The sequence below is a fragment of the Delphinapterus leucas genome, chromosome 19 (assembly GCF_059928025.1).
Source record: "Delphinapterus leucas isolate spDelLeu-1000000601 "Yukka" chromosome 19, BTC_Dleu_Yukka2, whole genome shotgun sequence".
NCBI classification, from domain to species: domain Eukaryota; kingdom Metazoa; phylum Chordata; class Mammalia; order Artiodactyla; family Monodontidae; genus Delphinapterus; species Delphinapterus leucas.
This window is the reverse complement of record NC_143147.1, coordinates 60345380-60367618: the sequence shown is the minus strand read 5'-3', so window position 1 is coordinate 60367618 and position 22239 is coordinate 60345380.

The window sequence follows — 22239 nt, the reverse complement described above, 5'->3', positions numbered from 1 at the left end:
GCAGGAGAAGCCGCTCTGATGCAGACACTGGGGGACCACACAAGCTGGGTACTTCGCTCAGGGAGTAGGACGGAGGGATGAAGTGGGGGAGGCAACTCTTTTTATAGCAAGCAAACAAACAAACTGTTTTGCTTTAAGAAGCCAAAAAAAAAAGAGAAAGAAACAAAGAAATGAAGAAAGAGAATGTTTCTGGAAGCGTAGTGAGCCATTTTGGTTAGAGCTAGAGGGGAGGAGGGTTCGGAGCCAGGCACGCTGAGGCTGGGGTCTGCCCCAGCCCCCAGAACAGCTGAGCGCAAGGCAGGCCAGTGTCAGCTGGCCCACAGCCTGCACTGTGTGTGACTCATCCTCACACTCACAGAAGCCTGGGGAGTGGGGGAATCGCTACCCCAATTTCACAGGTGAAGAATACAGGGCTCAGCCAGTTGGTGAGGCCACCAGTCAGTGAGAGGGAGAGCAGGATGTGGCCCAGCCCCGAGCCCCCCCCCCCGCCTCATCGGCCGACTGACCGACCGTGCTGTCCTGGGGACCCCAGGGTCTCTCATTCCTGAGCAAGCTGGGAGAGGATCCCTCCCTGACTTCCCTCTCCCTCATCCGCCTTCCCCGTCACCTCCATCCACTGAACCAAGAACTGATTCAACGTACTACAACTGGCCGAGGCCTCCCAAGGCCATCCCCCCAACCCCCCCAGACTCCAGAGCCAACACTGTGGCCTCCCTTCTTTCATCCCTTTCTTCTGTCCACGTAGACACCAGAGCTGCTCGTCAGGGAGAAAGCTCCATCCCATAATAAACAGTATGAACTATTTATAACCCTGAAAACATCTTTATTATTATTTTTCTTCCCTCCAGAGACAATCTCGCACAATCCTGCCCAGTGCACACCGCGTGGACGGCAGGGCCGCGGGCCGGGCGCTTCCTCCAGCCCTGCCCGCCCGGGGAGCAGATGGCGGCATGGGTGTTAGGTACCAGCCTCCTGGCAGTCCGAACATCTGTTCCCGTTAGAAAATGCTAATTGCCATCAATCAGGACAGCACCTACCCACATTTACATGCAAGCGCATACACGCGCTCTCACACACACACACACACACACACACACACACACACACACACACAAATACATCGAAATTTCTCCAAGCGCAACACTCCCTGCATGATAACTAGGTGGTTGGTACCTTTGCCACACGGAGGCCAGCGCCTCCCCATAGGCTCCACCTGGGCTGCGCAGCCTCTCCAGGACCTGCCTTGGACCCACAGCAAGGAAGGGCGTTAAGGAGTCCCTCAGTGGATGGCTGGGCTCCAGCTCCCATGGCCTCTCGTCTGCCTGCCTGGGGGTGGACACAGCATCACTGGCTCTGCACAGTGGGGGTCAGGTCACCTGGACAGAATGCCTGCAGAGACCAGACGTTCCTTTGAGCTCTCCTTCTCCATTTGGCTGGGGCATCTACATCAGTGACCTCTCTCCGAGCAAAGGTTCTGGGTGCCCCATACCTCCCAGGAATAACCTAGCCAGATCTTTCAGTCCAGAGGTCTGTTCCACTTCCAGATCTGGAGGGTGGTCCCCATGTGCTTGTGGGGAGATGCTCTGCAGCACCGTTCACGGCCTCGAGGCCAGCCTCCTCTGAATGTGTGTTGCACCCCATGTGCTGGGACCAGCTTTTCCTGCCCTCAGGTGTCAGGTGGGACCTCGCCCTTGCTGCCAGCCTCCATCCCCCAGCCTGGGGCCCTGGGCTTCACTAGACCTGTGGACCACAGTTTGACTGACACATCTCCCACTTCCCCAGACCCCAGTGATCTGGAAGAGTCCTGGGGGCCGGGGGGCACGGTGCTTCCCACCACAAAGCCTTGTCCTCCTGAAGGAGCACAGACCCAGGCTGGTCCCCTCGTGGGAGGGCAGTCTGCAGCGATCCAAGATACTGACAACAGGTGACTCTCTGCCCAAGTGTGCAACCTGAGGGCCCCAGTGCTTCCAGAAGGTGGGCTTGGAATAGCCTGTTATATAAGGAGAAACGAGCATTCTCCTGAGAGCCCTTCCCCACCCCACCCCCCAACACACACGCACACGCCCTGAAGAAAGCAAGCATTTTTGCTCTTTTCCTCCTGTGGCAGGTGCTGCTGCTGTTGGGCCCAGGGACTAGTCTGAGTGGTCAGCTCAGATGATTGAAGGAGCGGTGTCCATGTGGATCTAGGCACCAGGTGGGAAGAAGGGACTCCGGACACAGCTGGCAGGGGACCTCCTGACGGTGTAACATCACTGCCACTTGTGAACCCCGGCACGGGGCTGCCTTCACTCCCACGGTGATGGGAGGAGGCGCACAGCTACGCAAGACAGTTAGGAGAGGCCGGCAGGTCACACTTGCTCATCTGCTCTCATTCCCCAGTGTAGGAATTTCCAGAGAGAGCAGAAAATAAGGAGCTGGGCAGGGGCACGGAGGAGAGGAGGAAGGAGGGAAAGGGCAGAAAACCTTACACAGGCTCCGAACACCTTTTCAATTGTTCTGTCTTTAGGAAGGTCCTGAGAACACACACGGGATGCTGGGACATGGCCACGTGATGTCCACGGAGCATGTTCCCATTGGACGTTGGGTGCCAGGACTGCTGTCCCCACTTCCTGCCCTGCCTGCCTGAAATAGAAAGGTTTAAAAAACCCACCGAGCAACTTCTGCCCTGGACGGCTCCCCATCTGCCAAGGTGGGCAGCAAGGCCTGTGTACACCTGTTCACCGAGCTACTCTCCCCTCCAGCCCTGTGGCCTGCGGTCGCCAGCATCAAGGGGAATGTTACCCTGGACCTGTTCCATGCTGGGCTCCGGGAGCTGGTATGTGGTTTCCCGGGCTCCACTTTAACTGGGCTTGTCTCTGTTCAGAATTCCGTGTTTCTCTCCACTAGGTCTGTGAGTGCTCGGCGTGGAGACCTTGAGCAGGGTCCCCAGGAAGTGTCCTGAGACTGGACCCCTCTCATCGCGCTCTCCCAGCCTCTGTTTTCTCCTGCAGCTCCCAAGCACGCCTGGCCTGTCTCCCACTCAGGAGCCTGGACTCAGGCCCTGGAGGAGGTCCTTCTCCAACCCCAGGGACAGTGCATACTGCCGCCTCCTGGCCCAGCACCTGCAGCTTCCCCTGCAGTACCACTCAGTCTGCGTCCCTTCCCTGTGGAGATGCAGAACGCCCCCTCGACAGGTGCCCTCTGGGACACTGGGGATGCAAGGACCACGAGCACACCAAACCCGAGAGCTAAGTCCAGTCCCTGGAGCCGTCATCTGGCCCAGTTTCTCAACCCCAACTGTGGGCATCTGGGGCCGGGTCATTCTCTGTTGGTAGGCACTGCTGTGTGCACGGGAGGATACTTAGCAGCTTCTCTGGCCTCCAGCCACAAGATGCTCATAGCCTCCCCTAATCGCGACAATCAAAAACATCTCCAGACATTGCACGGTTGCCCCCAGCTGAGTCCAGGGCTCTAACCAGAAAGCCTTACAGGTGACAACCATAACCTAGGTGGTCGTGCTCTCCTGTGGAATGGACAGTGTCAGGGATGGTGGAAGGCAATTCGCCCTGCCTGGGAGGTCAGGAGGGCCTGTGAAGGCCTCACAGAGGGGATGGCAGCGGCACTGGGCCTGGAGGAGGAGCTGGACATTTACCAGCTGTGAGGAAGGGCAGGGCAGGGAAGATAAGAACAGAGAGGCAGCAGTGTGGGTGGGGCAGCGACGAGGGAGGGAGGGGCCAGAGGGGACAGGACAGATCAGGGGCTAGACCTTGAAGGCCTTGGATGTCACAACCAGATGCCACATGTCACCGGTCAGTCCTGATCATCCTTCCAGGAGTCTCCTTGGGCACATTTCCACATCCGCTCCACCTTCTGCCTGGCTTTCCTCCCCTCCATCCTCATTTCCCACTTCACAGCTTTTCTGCCTCATTGGTTGACTAAGGCCTGAGAGCTGAGAGAGGCCCTAGTTAAGCATGAAAGACTGCAGAGCAAGGAAATACTCCCACCCCTATAAGATAAAAAGGGATGAAGTTTAAAAATCAGCTTTGTAATAATAGTAAACAATGAAAATAATCAGTGACTTCCAGAGAGGGGGTGGGTGGGAATAGATGGATGGACGATGGATGAATGGATGGATATACACATACATAAATGGATGAGAGATACATGGATGGGTGAGTGAATGGATAGATAAATACATGATTGATAGACAGATACATACATACATACATATGTATACACATATACAGATAGATACATGGATGGATGGCTATATATATATATATATAGAAAGAGAGAGAGAGAGAGAGAGAGAGAGAGAGGGAGAGAGGGAGAGAGAGAGGGAGAGAGAGAGATAGCAAAACAAATCCTGCATTTTTTCTCTGTACATTCTCCTTTGGGGTTCATTTCAGAAAGGTTGGCCCAGGGCCCTGATGTGTGGTGGTGGCTGAAGAGACAAGTGTCCAAGCCTGGATTAATTCTCACTGGGCAGCAGTGAGGTGGTCTGGATCTGTGGGGAGCAGGCTCCGGCCCAGGGTTCTGCTCATCTCTTGGCAGCACCAAGGCCCCATGACTCTCCCTTTCTGTCCTGCAAAGCCCCTCCAGGCCCTGGGACCAGCCCTGAGCTGAGATGGGCTTGGAGCAGAGTGCCCACACTCCATGTCAAGTCCCGGCCCTGCCACATGACCCTGCCTGGATAACTGTGCCCACATCCCTGTCTTAGTGTCCTGCCACTGAGGGCCTGGCCACTTGCTCTCAGACCTCCCAGCGGGGAGGAGGGGGCTGCTGCTTGCACTCCCCAGATCTCTGCTGTATATGTTGGTCTTTGGGTCTGATCCCACCCCAAGCACACCAGGGGCTGCATGGAGCCTGCCACACTGGACTCCCCACCTCTGCCCACAGCTGGATACAGCCGGATCTGTGACCCCAGGAAGCAGGTTCCTTTCAAGGTCCCAGGGCTGCCTGGTGGGTTCCCCCTCCTCCCAACAGGAAGTGATAATGTGGGCCAAGGATCGTTCCACGTAAGGGGGAGGGCAGCTTGCTGGGCAGAGACAGGAGAAGATGCACGAAGTGGTGGGGGAGAGAGATTCAAGGTCCTCTGCTTACTGAGGTATACCTCCAGACCTGGGCTCCTCCCACAGAAATGCACATCTCACAGGGTGCCCTGAGGATTAAATAAGAACCCAGTGTGAGAATTTTGCACACATGTGTGGGTTGTCCTGCCAACCACAGTCTGTATTTTATCAATCTCTGTACCACCCTATTCTTAGCTCAGGGCCCACAGCACCAGGCTGTTTCCTGCCCTTAATGTGCTCCATAAACGTTGGAGAGTGAATACTTACACACTTGGATTTCATCCTAACTATGGATGTCACCAGCCCAAGAGACCACCCCACCCTCAATGGTCAACATGGGTGTGTCTGAGACAACAACCCACACCCAGTGGCCAACATGGGTGTATCTGAGACATCACCCCACCCACACAGAGGAAAGAGTAGAGATTGTTACCAGCAGATTTGGCAGGCTGGTGGAGGTGGGGTGGTGATTGGGAGTGGGGTGTCTTCACTCAGTAGCTCATCTCTAGTGCACTGGGCCCTCTGTATGAAATGTCATAGCATTATATAAAGAGGCTCATCAGATTTCACAGGTGATGGTATTAAAATTCATCTAATCCAATCCACGCCCCACCAACACACACGTGCACCTCACGTTAGAATCCCTTCCCCCACATCCCCACCAAGTGCTTCTCAAACCTGGGCACCACCCCCACCCACCGCCTTAAGCCCCTCAAGGAAACATGGTGATGAGATGGGGGTAGCTGAGTAAGCATATATAGCATTTCTAAAGCGTTTCAGCCAAAGTACTTTAGAGAAATAGGACTGTTATGTCACAACCAACAAGAGCATATTGTGGATGAGACGTAAGATCTGCATGAATTTTTAAGATAACAAGACATCAAAGAAATGTCAGGTTTCCTTGGACCCCTTCTGGCAACAGACGCCCAGTCTTTCAGGGGCGCAGGTTTAATATTCCTGCCCTTTTGGAGTCTTCAGAGGAAAAATTCATACCTCCAGTGAAATACTGTGTGCTCTCTATCATCCAAGACAAGCCACTTAATCTCCCTTTTCCTGAGCACAGCCTACCGCATACAGGTGCATGTCTACCTCTGGGATGCACCATCACATTAAAGAAATTATAACCAGTCCTTCCTTTAGACTCAGAAAACGAGAAAAACTCACTCAAATTAATTTCTTCATAGAAGATAAAATAAGGCTTGTACCTGCCTCAGCGAAAATGCCTCCTGAAAATGCCTGCCTTTACCACCCAGTCTGGGGCACTTTGTCATGGCAGCCCAAGTAAACGAATGCACCCTCACACATGACCACATTCCCAAACAAGGATGCTGCTCTGGGTACACCAGTCAGCCACAGAGCTTATTCAAACTTCACCAGTTTTGTGATCTGACTCATGTATCCTCTGTATCTGTGCTTCTCAAACTCTCTGTGGCAAAGAACTCACTGTTTTACTTCTAATTTACTGCAGACCTACATTTTGGGTTTTTGTTTTTTAAAGCTATAAAAGTGGGATTACTGGAAGAATGGAATAAAAAGACATACAAAATACAAAGCCCAATTTCTTATTATTAGGTTCAGTAGACACAAAATTGGACAGAAAACTGCTCTTTCACATTGGCTGTAAAAGGTTCTAAATGAATACTTCCATCCTCATCTTGCAGAGACCAGGGCAGCAGCTCACAGGCAGGCACTGGTCCTTGGACCTCACTCTGAGTAGCTCTGATTTGGATCCTAGAGACACATGAGCCAGTGTTGTCACCAGGGAGCAGCTGTGGGATCAAATTCTAGATGGCCCCGTGCTAACCATTCCTCTGTAGCTCAGTTTCCTCAGGGAACCTAGCTTACAGGGTCATTGTGAGGATTAACAGAGATGAGGACCTTGGCTAAGATACCTGAAACATGTGTCAGCTGGACCAATATCCAAGCCCCAAGTACTGCTTTAGAGGCTCCAGGCCCAGGGGCGTCTCCCACGTGAGGCTGTTTCATGAGTGTGCTGTTTGATCTTTGTTGAACTTGGGTTTGTCTTCTGATTGCTTCCAGGTCCTTCCGGGATGCTGGCATCCTGATGAACCCCCACTGGTAGCTGCAGGTGGCCACACCCTGCGAGCTTCCTGCAATTCCAGCAGTTACCCAGCCACACTCAGCGACACAAGGTCACTCAAAACACCATCTGTCCATGCGTCACCTCCTCTCCCGCCTCAAGGAAAAAGAGAAAAAGGATTCTGTTCCACCTCCATGTTTTCTCCCCCCCCGCACACACCCCCCACTAAAGTTAAGCTTGTCTCGGCCTCTACTTCTAAATGAATTTTTCTTCCTGAGGCATTTGCTGACACTCCCTTTCTGTTCTTTGCCCCTCAGAACACCGATGTCTTTGAAAACACCAGGCCTGGGAATACTTAATGTATCCTTGCAAATCGGATAAAAAAAATAATTTTCTCCCAATCCATAAAAATCCCCACTCATCTGTTTGCCCTTTGAGGGGAGTTCACTGCCACGTCAACGCAGAAGAACAAAGTAAGGCTTCTATGGAATCAGACCCAGGGGCCTAGGCCGGTGCCCGTCCGGCAGTGGGACCAGCAAGCACACGTCAACTTCTGGGTTAGGTCGGCTCACAAACCCTCATGGCCCCCAGTAACCCATTTTGAATCTCGCATCAGTGGATTTGTACAAATCCATGTAGAACCTCTCACACCTCTCTGTCCGGGACTTCTCCTTGAAGTCCGAAGCCCTTTACAGGAACTGCACGTGATGCGTGCACAAGCGTGTCAGCATAGCACGCTGAAACACAAAAACCTGTCCCTCCCTCCTCTCCACGCACCTGCCTGCTGCTGCTCCTGGTGATAATCTTTTACAGCTCGGACCAGGTGACGTGGCCCTGATACCTATGGCCCGTAATCTCGCGGGAAGATGCACCACGTGCACATGAAGGAGACTGCGGACGGCGTTTCCGTTTTCCGAGGAGGATGCCCCACCCATGTTGGACTTCTGTATCCGTAGACTTCTGTGCAGCTGGTACCAGGCCGTTTGCAGCCTCAGCTCCCCCTCGTCCCCTGATACCTTTGTTCCTTTCTCTACTGGCCTCCCCCAGTCCTGGATTCTCACTCCCGCACTTCATCCTCCGGTAGCCTGCTGCGCTCCTCAGGCTTCAGAGCCTCCACATTTCTAACCCCCAGCGCTGCTACTTGCCAACCACCTCCTTCCCCCGAGGCCTCTCTCCCTCACCTTCCCATCCCTTCCTTTGGGCCTCCCAAGCCTCCAGGGAGACCCTCACTGGCCCGGTTCTGAAACAGCTCCCAAGACGTGCGTCGGGAACTGTTTACTTTTAGTCCGCTCTCAAGACCAGTCTCAACAGTGGACTGATGACACAGAAAGGATCTCAGCCAAAAGCACCCGGCACTGCTGCCCCCTCTTGAATTACAGAGGACCTATGACCTTGGGTTGGGGTTTTCAAGAAGCCCCTCTTAATAGCTTGAGGGTTCTGGCCTTCACTTCCTAATTGGCCTATGGGTACATTCTTATCATTGTCTTTAAAATGACTAATGATGGTACTTCTGGGCAGGGGACAAGCAGAGTTCACGGTGTCTGGGCTCACCTTTCTCCCCAGTAGTCTTGGCGGATACAGTAGGTAGAATTGTGTCCCCCCAAAAGGATATCTTGAAATCCTCACCCCAAGTACCTGTGACTGTGACCTTATTTGGACTTAGGGTCTTTGCAGATGTGATCAAGTTAAGAGGAGGTCCTCCTGCAGTAGGGCGGCCCTAATCCATAGCCGGAGTCTTCATAAAGTGAGGGAAACTTGGACATACACATACATACACAGAGGGGCACGGTGTGTCAAGACTCAGGGACAGACAGACACCGAGGGGAGAAGTCACGTGGTGACGGAAGCAGAGACTGGAATGATGTGTCTGCCAGCCAAGGAACGCCGAGGGCTGCCAGTGACCACAGAATCTGGAGAGAGAACGGGCCCTGCTGGCACCTGGACTGCAGACCTCCAGCCCCCAGAAGTGTGAGAGAATAAGTATCTGTTGTTTTAAGGCCCGCCGTCCTGTGGTCCTTTGTTGCCACAGCCCCAGGACTCTCCCACAGAGCATCTGAATCTGGAGCCCCCCCCGCCACACACAGGTTCCCCATCTCAAAGCCCTGGGCTCTGATGAGACGGCTGCCAATCCCTGCCACTCTTCTCAGACTATTTCCATCCTGGGAGCAGCCAGCATTGCTTCCCTTCCAGCCCCAGAGCTGAAGCTACATCTGGAAACTCTTCTCAACCTTAATTGTTCTTAATGCTTTAACACACTGAGTGACTAATGGGCTCTAATTGGACAGCCCCGTCGCGGAGGGGGTGCTCTGACAGCGCCCTCCGCCACCCACCCAGCCTCCTGGGTTGCTCACTCCCAGAGTTCAAAGGTCACCAACAAAAAAATACCGGCCTGTTCTCCCATTTTTAAAAAGATGTCACACCAGTGCCAATAAGCGGTTTCATCCTTCAACCAACAAACATGAGGCAAAGAAAAGGAGAGCAAAAAACCAAAAGCAGATGGGACAGCATATCACCAGTGCCACCGAGGTTTGTGACACCTGTCTTGGACAGAAAGAGGGGTTCTTGGAGGCAAACCCGGCACTAGTGAATGTTAAAGAGGCTGGAAGATTCCAGCCACAGAGAAACAGGGTCCAGGCCTTCCCCACGCAATCAGAGGAAAGGAGAGGGGAGAGAGAGAAAGAGAGACAGAGAGAGAGAGATAGGGAGAGAATGAATATAAGGAGAGGGTTCCAGACTCTTCCCCCTTCCTCATGGGCACATCCCCAGAACGTGTTCTAGTAGTAAATGTTCAGAAGGAAGGATTAAAGCTGACCTCAGCGCTCTCCCAAGTCTTCTTTTCCAAACACATTTAGCAACAGAAGAGCAACCACAGGTATTTCTAGAAAGACTCATCTTTCCTTTCAAAAGCTGGCTCAAGCTAAAGTCTTCAAATTAAAATATCAGGCATGAGAAGCAAATAAGACGCCTCTGCAAGAAGGGAGAAACACCAGCCTCATCGTTCAGGTGCGTATTACCTGTTCCACCCAGCAGCCACCGGGACTTCCTCATGCGTGGCAGGAATGTAATAACTGCAAGTGTCAGAGAAACATCCCATTAGCTTCTGGTGTAACTAGATAAAGTCACGCTCTCCCTCTCCCCACCACCGGGGAGACATTTACCTCGATGCTCTAGAAAGCTCTGTGTGCATTAATATTGCTGATGCGGGCAGGCTTTGCTACGGCTTGGCCCCCCGAGGGTGCCATGTGATGGATTCCAGTTTAACAGCTTTTAAAAACAAGCAGACAAGAGACGAGCGTGATGGATGATGCAGGAAGCACGCTCATTCGGGAATGATTTATGGGAAGTCGCATGTTGCCGCTCAGGGGTCCATCCCCTAGGGTGGGAACTGGGGTAGACAGATGGGTTCTAATATCGTTGGCGGGGGGGGTGGGGGGACAACAGCCTGAAGTGCCAGCTGCACAGCCACGACATGCTCATGCCTGACCCAACACGCGTGGGGCAGGCCCCGCTTCGGCCACACGCTCTCCCCTGTACTTGAAAAAGTGCGACTGGCCCAGCCCAAAGCCATTCTTCTTGGGTGTGGACTTTCCCTTTCTCTCGCCCCTGCAGGTTTTAGGAGCACCCTCTGAGGGGCCAGAGGTCAGAGCAGAAGGCTTTGTCCATCTCTCAGCTCCAGAACAAAGGTGCTCCCCCACCCCAAAAAACATCTGGAGAAGGAACAGCCAGCTGTGCCCTCTGCTCTGTCTGAGTGACCGTGACGCACAGCACCGAGGGTTGGAAGGAGTCAGACCGTCCAATGAGAGTGGCGACGGGGAGGGGAGAGAGAAAGGGGAGGTTCGCGGATAGAAGAGTGTGTGATGCCCACTGCGAGTTTCTGTTCTGGATACTGGCAGGCGGGTCCTGCCCCGTTGGTCTGGAGCACCCATCTGCCCCCGGCTTCTGCCTCTGCACATAAGAGACAAATCTCATTTTGCAGCAGATAAATTTCCACCCATATTTTTAATAAGGACTCAGAACTTACAGTAAAATCCAAATCAAATCCATATTTAAAGGTTGAGCCTCAGAATGGGATCTAATTTATGGGACCCTTTCCAAGGCAGAGGAAGGGAGCCAGGGATGGAACAATGTCTTGGGAGGAAACAGCTTCCTCCCGTGCCCTCCTCTGACCCCTTCCTGCCCCCACCTGACCCCAGGGCTCCATCAAGGATGCGTCTGCAGTGATGGAGAGCTACACTAGACAGTCCCACATGCGACAGGAGATGGAACAGCCCGTTCACCAGAGCAGAAGCTCCTGCGTGTCCTTCCGTGCAGTTTCTCCATCACTGATCCCAGAGTACCCCTAGGGAGCACTTTCTCCAGGCAACCTTCCACTGCGAGAGGGCATGGAAGACGTATATACGCAGGGGCTCCATACGTGCCTGTGTTGGCGCCTCTCCCCAGCACCGTCATCCCCCAAACCTCCATCCCCCAGGTCGACTTGTCTCCAAAACGCCTGTTCCTGCTGCTGGTGATTAAGTCACGGATGAGGGGGCCCCTGGGGGAGAGAAACCAGATGGGATGCCTGCTGCCCCATGCCTCATTTTCTTTTCAGACCTCAGCTCTGGAAGCATGCGGGCACCTGGAAGGTGGGTTTGGCAGCCCCCTCTGAAGTCTGCATCTGGATCCCACTGGGGAGAGTGGGGGCACCGCCACTGGGTGGGAGGGTGTCTGCAGGGGCTCAGCAGCCGGCACGCCTGACCGCTGATCAATGTGCCTGGCCCTCTCCCTTCAGACCCACCACCCACCTGAAGGTGATCAGAAGGTGATACACAGAGCCCAGCTGCCTCTGCAGGCTTCAATGCTGCTCAGGGTGAACGGGACGTGAGGGTCTTCTCTTTGATGCTTCTCTCCCCTGGACTTCACCCCACTGGAAGGGAGAAGACCCTTGATGCACATTCCCTATTTCATAACTTCAAGCATGCCTTCGGAAGCCACAAGGGGACAGAAAGGGCGTGTGTACCCAGAAGCCGCTCCGGGTGGAAAGGAGCTTGCGTAGCCACTCCTCTGAGCCCCAAATTCCCGGCCCTGCCATCGGGATCGGCCAGTCTAGTGCTTTCAGCTTCCACAACACCAAGGATTTACCTTCTGAGGAGAATGCTCGTTCTCAAACCCACAGAAAGGTGAGGCTGGGGCCTGCAACTTCCTTCAAGGAGGCAGCAAGGAGAAGTACCCTCCGAGAGATCACAGAGCTGATCCACAGTCACCTGCCCTCAGGATGTGGGCACTCTGCTGCCCTTCCCCCAGGGACAGAGCCAGGTGCACTTGCTCAGAACCAGGAGCCTGAGGTTAAGGGGATGGTGCATGACCCTAGGGGTTATTTGGCTTACACTGAGGCCAGCCCCAAATCATGTGTCCAGTGAGGGTGCTTCAGAGAGCTGGCAAGGCTGGTATCTCGGTGCGTGCAGTGACGAAGGGGCTGCGGAGGATGGCGCCCTGGCACTGGTTTTACGGCAACGCTGTGAGGAGCCCCAGAGAGGAAGCTTCAGAAGGTCCTGGGGGATTGAGACTTTCTGATCGGTCATGAGGACTTGCCCCTCTGTCCCAGTGTGGTCTGGGGCATATGTTCTTCCTTTCCGGGCTCTCTAAGTGGTCTCCAGTGGTTTAGGGAACGGAATGACAGCATGATTTCCGCGTAGAAGAGGGGTTGTTCAACATACTCATCTCCAACACGTCCCCAGACCCACACCTTTCTCATCCCAGGTCCACGGCACGGTCACCCCTCCCTGGGAGAAGGAGCATCCTCCTTGCTGGTCCCCCTGCTTCTGCTCTGACCTCCCTTCCCTGTTTGTCCCCCACCCAGAAGGCAACGTCACCTTCATACAACTCAAATCAGGTCATTCATCCCTTGCTCAGAGCCCTTCAATGGCTCCTACCATCCTTAAGACAAAATCCTTAACCCTGACCTAAAAGCTTCTGAACGTAGCCTGGTCACTCTCTACCTCACCTCCTTCCATGCCCTGCTCACCCACTCCACCCTGGCAGACCGGCCTTCCTGCTGCTTCTCCAATGTGCCTGTGCGTCACTGCCTCAAGGCCTTTGTATTTGCCGCTGCCCCGCCTGGACCTCTGCCCTCAGAGCCCTGCCAGGTCACCTCCTTCAGCCTCTGCTCACGCCAGCACCAGGGCCCGCCCTGGCCGCCTGTATGCTCAGCAGCCTCCACGCCTCTCAATCACCCCCGCCCACCTCACCTTCTTCACAGCCGTGTCCCTACCTGACGTTGCTCTAGATAAGCATGTTTACCCTCCACGTCCCCGCTAGAAGACAAACACTACAAGGGCAAGAACTTGGTGTGTCTCCACTGCACCTCCAGACCCACACCAGGGCTCAGCACCTGGAGGGGCTCAGGAATGGTTGGATGACTGAATGCAGACCAGTCAGTGGACCCACCAGCCCACTGAAGAGAAGGACCCAAATGCTCTGAGGCAGGAAGATAATCGATTTGCATCACGAAAAGAACACAAGCAGTGCATTCCTGGAGATCCACCAGTGTCGTCTGTAGAATCTGATTCCACGGATTCTAAAATGGGCATCTCTTAAGGAGCATTAGAGAGACCAGCCTGTGTTCTGGTCTCTTTGCCCAGAATTCTTGTTGGCATCTTTCCGATTACAGGGTATGGGGGCTCTGGTCTTTCCTGCCCTGGATGACATGGACCCACCAGCTTTGCGCATTTTCTCAGCAGGGAGCGGGGCTGCACGGGTGTAATAACGAATTTTTCTGGTTTCTGTCCCTGGTACCTGAGAGGTAACCTCTAAAACCTGTGGAATTCCTGAAAGATGGGAGTGCCTTTTGTTATTCAAGTCCCTTCAGACCACAGCTGACTTTATGCTAACCAGGTGGCTCAGGTAGACCCTCAGATAGCTTCAAGGAAGGGGTACTGGTTAGAGGTTTGGTATTTTCACTTCCCACCTCAGGGGAGGGAAGAGTTGCTAAAGACTGAGTTCAACCACGTGGCCAATGACATAATAAGACCCCAGTAAAACTCTGGACACCCAAAGCTCGGGACCTTGGTGGTTGATAAACCATGGATGTTCTGGGAGGGTGAGCTGCCCTAACTCTATCGGGAGAGGGCATGAAGCTCCAAGTCTGTCCGGCACCCTCCCAGACCCCTCCTATGTGTATCTTTATATAATAAAACTAATTGTAAGTATAGCACTTTCTTGAGTTCTGCAAGCTGTTCCAGCAAATGATCAAAACTGAGGGGGTTGTAGGAACCCTCGAATTTGTAGCCAGTGGTCAGAAGTGCAAGTGGCCCTGAGACTTGCAGCTGAAGTGGGGCAGTCTTGTGGGAGGACGGGCCCTAAGCCTCTGGGGTCTGCCAATAACTCTAGGTGGCGAGTGCCAGGGTTGAAGTACAGTCCAGCCACTGGAGGGGGGAACAGGGCAATCACTGAGTGCCCTCTAGAGCCCGATGAAGGCATCAGAGCCCATCACTGGTTACAGGGGAATGTGCGCAGCAGGACACGGAACCGTGCAGGGGAGGGTCAGACCCCGACCTTGGCCTCTAGGCATTTTGTGCTGACACTGGACAATGGACACACACCCTGTCCACCTTCCTTCCTGGGATAACAACTTCGCGGCCAGGCTGATGGATTTCAGCAGCCACTCCTTACAAAATCCCACCCAAGGCATTCCTGGGGATCTGCTGATTCTCCCTATCCTACTCCCTGAAGCCACAGAAGACACCACAATCAGCAAACCAGAGCCAGCAGAAGAAGGTCCCTTCAATTCCCTCATGTAAAATAAAATCGCCGCATTAAGATGTTTTTCCACCACAAATGCAAACTCCGAGGATGGGTGTGGTGGGCAGGTGGCGCCTTACCTGGTAGTGGAAGGTGAGGTCTGTTGTGCGGTAGCAAGGAGGCCCCCTGGGGTTCTTTCTGGAACTCTCTTGGGGTGGAGGGTTACTAGGGAAGGCGAGTACCAGCAGGAAAAGCTTCAGGATCTCAGAGACAGGCTTCCAACCTGAAGGAAAAGAAAAGAAAAAAGGTTAAATGCCTTTGGAGCAAACATCCGTTTTTTGATATGAATCAAACATTGGTGTTAATAAACAAGAGAAGAGAGAGCAGCTTCAAGGCCAGTTGGTTGCCACCAGGGATCACACCCCAGGGGAATAAGGGGAACCTTGTGGAAAACAAATCATTAGAACCCGACTGCTGCCTGGGGTGCGACGTCCTCTGCTGCTTGCCCAGCTCTCTTGCTGTGGAGCCCTGAGCCCTGCAATTCTTTGATCCCTCTGTGCTGGTCCCAAACCACCTTGTCTCATGCCCTCTCCTGCTCTTACTTGCCGTCTCACCCAGTTCAGATTCCAGGACCTATCCCTGCCACCACCGCGGCAAGTGCCTTGTCCCTCTCTTTTTAACAGATTCCTCAGGTGATTTCACTCTCCTGAGGCATCCCTCCAAAGGTGTCCTACTTCACTGGGAGGAAACACCCAGATTTGCCTGCAAGCCGGGTCAATCCAGGTTTGGGGACTCTGAAGCGTATATGATTCAGGGGGCTTTCTAAGAAAATAAGACAAGATGGTGGATGCAAAAGTAAGATGCAGGGTCTTACACGGGGCCCATGGCTGCATAACTTCATGGTAAATCCTCCTCTACCCACAGGACCCTAAGCAGTCTGGCCTCCTGCTGCACCACTGGCCCCTCCTCCAACCATTCCCCACCCCCTGCAGCCCCTGGGCCTCCTGGCTGTCCCTCCACACTCAAGCACCTGCATCCCCCCTACATCAAGCCTTTGCACCAGCTGTTACACGGATAATTTCCCAGAAATTATCGAATCTGGTGTCACACAAATGCGCTTGTTTCCTGTGGTCTTTCTTTGCCCCTCCCCCACCCCGGAATGCCAGCGTCCTGCGGGCACTTGATCTGTTTTATTCAACTCCATCTCCAGGGCCTGGAACACGCCTGGCACATCGTTGGAGCTCACTCAGTATTCATCGAGTGAATAAATGAATGAATGAAAGAACCCCCCCCACCTTTTATTCTCCTGTTTCACACTCTTAGGTTTACTTAGAATAGCCTCCCGTGTCAGTCTCTAGAGCAGGAATTCCCAGGAAACAGAAGGGAGCTGGTTGTTTCTGTTCATTTTGTTGGTGGTGTCCGGTTGGGTTTTGCAGGGGTAGGAGGCACCTGGGCCTTGAATTTTTTTTTTTTGCTTAATTTACTCTAACCGAGTGTGTGTGCCATCAGGCAAACAGGACACAAAACCATTTAGGGGATCCATTCTGCTCATCCTGCAGAGACTGGCTTTGGGCCAGGGTTGTGAGATCATGTTGTCCAGGGAATGGTTGAGCTCTGCCCCACCCCACCCCCAGTGGAAAGGCCCCCATTGGCGCATCCCCAGAAATCTCACAACAGAGATTTTTTAAAATAATAAAGAAAAAATTACCAGTTTTTTTATTTTTCTAAAATCTGGTTACTTAAGGGAGCACTGCCCCATCCCAAATGGCAGGGCCAAACTCACAGAGCGCTGCCAACTGTAGAGACATGCCTGGGCACATGTGCCTTTCCAGTGACCATCCGTGCCATGCACAGAGCCAGGAGCTGGGCATGGGAGAGGCCAGGAACAGCCCTGAGCTCCACAGGCCACTTTTCAAGGGGAGAAACAAGTGTGTGATCTGATTCTCCTAGGTCAGTGGGCTAAATGCAATGAGAGGGCTGGCTGCGGGAGGGGCTGGGGGAGAAAGAGGGGCTCAGGCGGAAGTGGAGGGAGCCCAGGTAGAGGCGGCTCCAGGTGGTAACCCCAGTGGCGGGGCTAGAAGGCAGGTAGGCTGGCTTCTCTTACAACTAAACGCTTGATTCTCAGCAGCCAGCCTAAAAGGCAAGGGCTGGTGTTCATTTTCTACCAGACCCGCTGGAACAGGAGCCACGTAGGGCTGTGGATGCTGCCCAGCCAGGCACCACAGCCCGTGTCCCCGGTACCTAAACCCGGGAAAGAAAGTGACAAAGGAAAGGGTGCAAAAATAGGGGGTACAGGCAATAAGAATCCAAGGGATGCCCCCACACTCCTCCAGTCCCCAGCACCCTGATCGTTATGGACTATCCCCAAATCCAGGCCACCTTCTCCAGGGGCAAATGCCTCCGCATCCCCCACCCACCTGGCGCCCTAACTCTGCCGCACATGAAGTGCCTGCCGAGAGCAGGGCCAGGGCCCGAGGGGGGCCCCTCTCCCCACTTCATTTGTTTTCCTCCACCCGAGCTGAATGGGAGATTATCTAATAGCTTGTCCCTGATTGCAGCGGCACATTTTCCCTCACTCCACAGTAGGAAACACCATCCATCATCCACAGAGCAGAAGCCAGGCCCGCAGTTTCAGGGACCACAGGGCTCACCCAGATGGGGTGCCCCAGCTCCCGGGATGCCAGGGAAAGGAACTGGTCCCATCCTGCCCACGGAGCCCAGCGTGGGTGGAGGCAAAAGGCCAAGCAATGAAGTCGCCAGGATGCCTCTCTCAAGGCCCACAAGGTTGGCTCGGTTGATAAGGCAAAAAGAAAAGAGCAGAAGGCCAAGCCTGCCCAGGGCCAGGCTCAGGGTCAAGGCTATAGCCTGTCATCTCGGACTCTGGGCTCTGAGGCAAAAGGGTTGGCTAGGTCACAGGAGCGATCTGCGTCTTCCTCATTCTCGGAATTATATTTCTTGCGCCCGACCATGTACCAAGCTCGGTGCCAGGCACCCGTGGTTCCAGGCTTTGCCAGAGCACACCCTGCGCAGGAGGCAGGCAGGGGCCTCCCACTGCTGCCCTGCAATCTGCGAGGGCTCCTCGCCCCTCCCACTGCAGGGAGGCAGGCAGAGGGGGAGGATTCTGAGGCCCCACCCCCACCCCTGCCCACACCCATTCCAGAACCCCAGGGTCACCAGGGCACAAGGGCTCACTGTGGGCTAGGACTCTTCCCTGCTCCCCCTACCTGCTTCAGGATCCACACCCCTGGCATTAGTGGCGGGTGCCCTCAAAATAATTTGGGGATTGACAGAGGCTTATATCCCAGGAAGGCTGGAGATGTGATATAGAGAAGGCCCTGGATCTGGAAAGTGCCAAGGGCGAGGGCAGGGAGCCTGGGCGGGAGGGAGGGCTGAGTCTCAGAGGGCAGTAAAGAGCCCATTCCCACTGCCTGCTTCCCCACATCTCAGCTGTGAACTGAAGTCTCCCAGGCCTGTGGCCCAGTCTGACTACTCCAGCCCATGGCAGCTGCTGAGCCAGCCCGGCTCCCAGCTTTGCTCCCAAGGAGGCAGGAAGCTGGGGGCTGCCTTTTGTGCTCTGGCCCCGAAAGGCCTCCTGTTGGATTCTTGCCACTGGGGAGAGAAGACCGAAAAATTAACACCTGGGCTTTTAAAAGGTGTCTTCTGCAAAAAATAAGCCAACACAGAAAGGGGCACAGGCCCCAGCGGAGGCTCCTTCAAGAACAGACTTGCATGGATGACAAGGTCCTCTGGCCACCCTCAAACTCCAACCCTTCTGACAAGCAGTTACACAGCCAGGGACTGGGCAGTCAGCCCCTCCATTCCTCTCTGAGGGCCCCTGTCCTCTGCCCACGGTGCAGCTGGACTCTGTCCCGAGGGGCTGAGCAGAGGGGTCCAGGAGGAAGCGGGGAGGGGAGTGAGGAGGTGGGGAGAGATGAAGGGACTGGAGGAGGGAGGCAGGGGGGAGGGAAGGAGGGGGAGAACCTGTCTGAATCATCATCACTGAAATAGGACTGAACGTAGTCCCACAAGGGCAGACCTGTGTTGATCTTTGCTCACCATGGCTCCTGGTACCTGGCCCAGTACTGCACACAGTAGGTGCTCAGTCAGTAAGTGAACAATGACAAAGAAGGAGAGGAAGGCACATCCGGTTGACCAGTATGCAGGGGAGTAACGTTTCTCATTAAAATTCCCAGCCAACCTTAAAACCAACACATGGAATTAACTGTTCTTAATTTGGGTCTGTCAGCGAGATGGTCTCCGACTCCCAGAGGTAGAATGACCTTCACGTTCTACACAGCAAAGCCAGCAATCCGAGCCCACACAAGCCCCTCACACTCACAGCTTCTCTTGCAGAAAGAAGGCCCAGCAGCCAAGCAGACATTCTGGATTTGCTTCCAAATCTCCAAGAGAAAGGTGCACTTGGACTTTAGGGCCCACAGACAGGCTGGGACGACAACAGTCCTTTATAAAGTACAGGTCACCTGAGGATGTGTTTTTATTTACAGGACTTAGGTTGAGGCAACACAGAGAAGCAGAGACAGCCCATGAGCTAACATGGAGCCCTCCCTGTAGTGCCCTCTCTGGGTCCGCTGCCAGCACATGCGCACCGTTGTGGGTTGGGGTGGGGGTGGGGGTGCGGGGAGGCTCTTTAAGACAACAGCGCCCCCTCTGGGCATGTGCAGCCCTGCAAGTGCAGGTCTCGAATTCGGGATCCCTTCATCTCCTCCTTGGAACAAGGCACATAGTCGCTGCCCTCCATGACAGACTGGGTGACATTCCTGGAGACTCTGGGGCATTGGGGTGGAACAGTTTGGAGCATGTTCTCCTCCAGCCCCATCTCCGACATACTGTGTGACCCGGGACAAGCCAAATGAATGGCTCTGACCCTTTGCCCCATCGTATGAAGAGCCTACTGTGTATAGATACAGACCCAGGAGCTGGAGGTTCCAAGAGGTGTGGTGTCTGGAATATCACCTGACCTGCTCCCCCAAGAGGCACAGGGATAATACATTCCGAAGGCTTTGCACTAAATCAGAGGCATTTTCTCCTAATGCCTCAAGTAGTCAAATGACCTCTCAGGGCCCCTAGAGCCACAGGCCTCTTCATAAAGGTCAGCTATGGACCCCAGGAGCCACCTAAGGGGGGCAGGATGGAGTATAGGGGACCCCATTGCTTACGGCAAAAGTTTTCCCAAAGGACTCTGAAATCTTCAGAAATCAAGTTTTGGGGAGTTTGTTGCACTTTGTTTGTTTTAATGAGGATACAAACATTGCCAGAGATGTGCCTGCATTCTTGTGTAGCTTCCCAAAGGGACTCCAGAAATGGCATCAGCAGAATCCCAGAGGACTCAACATACATATCTTAGAAATGGGCTTTTCTTCCCACATCACACCTTTCTGCTGCATTTCATTGCAGAAAATGGAGATTTTTAGTCCTCCAGTTCTGCCTGGCAGAAAGTAAAAGAAATTCAGAGTAATGGCACAGATTTTCCATAGAAACAGAGAATAGATTGGTGGTTACCAGAGGCAGGGGGTGGGGAGTGGGGGAAATGGTGAAGGTGGTCAGTTCGGACAAACCTCCAGTTATAACATGAATATGCTCTGGGGGTGTAATGCACAGCATGGTGATACTAGTTAACAGTGCTACAGATATGCTTTTGAAAGATGCTAAGAGCATATCTTAAAAGTTCTCATCACAAGAAAAAAAATGTAACTATGTGAGGTGATGGATGTTAACCAGACTAATTACGGTGATCATTTTGTAGCAAATACAAATATCAAATTATTGTGTTGTACATCTTAAACAAATACAAAGTTATATATGTCAATTATATCTCAATAAAACTGGGAAAAAAATTCAAAGTAATGGCAGGGATTCGGTTTTCGTTTTTAAAAACCATCCAAATTTCCAAACCAAACAGAGCTGCCTATCCTGCTAACTATACCCATTCGTTAAAACGTGGAGTCCTCATTCATTTGCCTGCTTTGTAGTTCAGCAAGGCACTGTATTCCTTCCTTATTTTTCTCTGAAACCCGCTCCTCCCTGTGTGCCAGCATCCCTTCTCCCATCTTCTCTCTTCAATCTCTCTCGAGGCATCTTTCAGAGATGCTGGCGGCGTTCCCCTCGATTTCTCATCACACCAATTCCTTCTCAGTCTGCTTCCCCCAAAACATGAGCTAATAACCAAAATCAGAGCTCAAAATGGGACTCAAGCTAAGAAAGCGAAACTTGCTATTTCTTTAACCAAGAGAAGAATGTGAAGCATCTCATTTCAGTAGTAAAGATTATAGGGCATATGTAATATTCTGAATAAATGAATCTCCTCCTCCCATTTTTAAACCACTCTTGTGAAACCAGCTTTGTTCCCGACTCCTCTCATGCCTTATGAATCCTGTCTCTGGCAAAAATAATTTGGGTTTTATTATTCTGGCATCTAGTGGGAGTCTGTGACAATTTTACTGTAGCTCTACTGGTGTTGCTTCTTCTTTTTTTAACGCCAGTGTGTTTTAATAATAGTGTACCTTTAGGCATTGTTGAAATGTTACATTATTCAACGTATCCAACGGGAATGGGAAGGGCCTCATGTAATTTATGTGTCCTCGGCACTGTGCTTAAAGCTTGTGAAATGGAGGGGTGTCATTTGGGAAGCAATTTTCCCCAAGGTCAGGGAAAATTGGAGTGGCTGGAGACGGTGTGACCCGAGTGACAGCCGGGCTCAAGCTGGGGGCTCAGAACCCCTGACGTGAGGCCGGGACCAGTGGCCAAGGGACTCCGGGCCCCAAACCAGAAATATTCCCCAAATACAGGAGAACTCCAGTACACTGCTGGATTGCTAGGCTGCTTGGGTTTCGAGCAACTCTTGATGAGATGGCGTTGCCAAGGCATGATCCAAAGCGTTCTCAGGCTCTGCTGTCCATTTCCCTGCCTCCCTCGCCAAACCGGGGTTCCTATGTCTAGGAATCGATGACCGAAACCCCAGGATGGTTAACTGGGCCTGTTCCAGACACGTCAGGGGACTTCAGGTCATCTGGTTCCCGCATTCTGGCCCTTCCAGAAAGCACCATTCCTGCGCCGAACGTCCATCAAGTCCCTCCTGTGCTAGATGCTGGAGACACAGATAAGAAACGCCACACTGACCTGTACCCAAGGGGCTTGTGGTACAGAGGGACAGATGACAATAAACCAAAAATCCCAGCAGAGGTGGGGTGAGGCCACAGATGGCAAGCTCCACAGGGCAGGCCTTAGTTTTGCTCAATGCCATGTTCCCGGCATCTAGAACAGTGCCTGGCACATAGGTGTTAAAGGAATATGTCTGAGTGACAGAATGAAGGAATAAAGTACCAGTGACAAGAGAGGTGGACAAAGGATGTGTGGAACCCTGAGCAGAGGCTCCTCACTCATGCTGTGAGGGTTTTCTTGCTCCCAGGT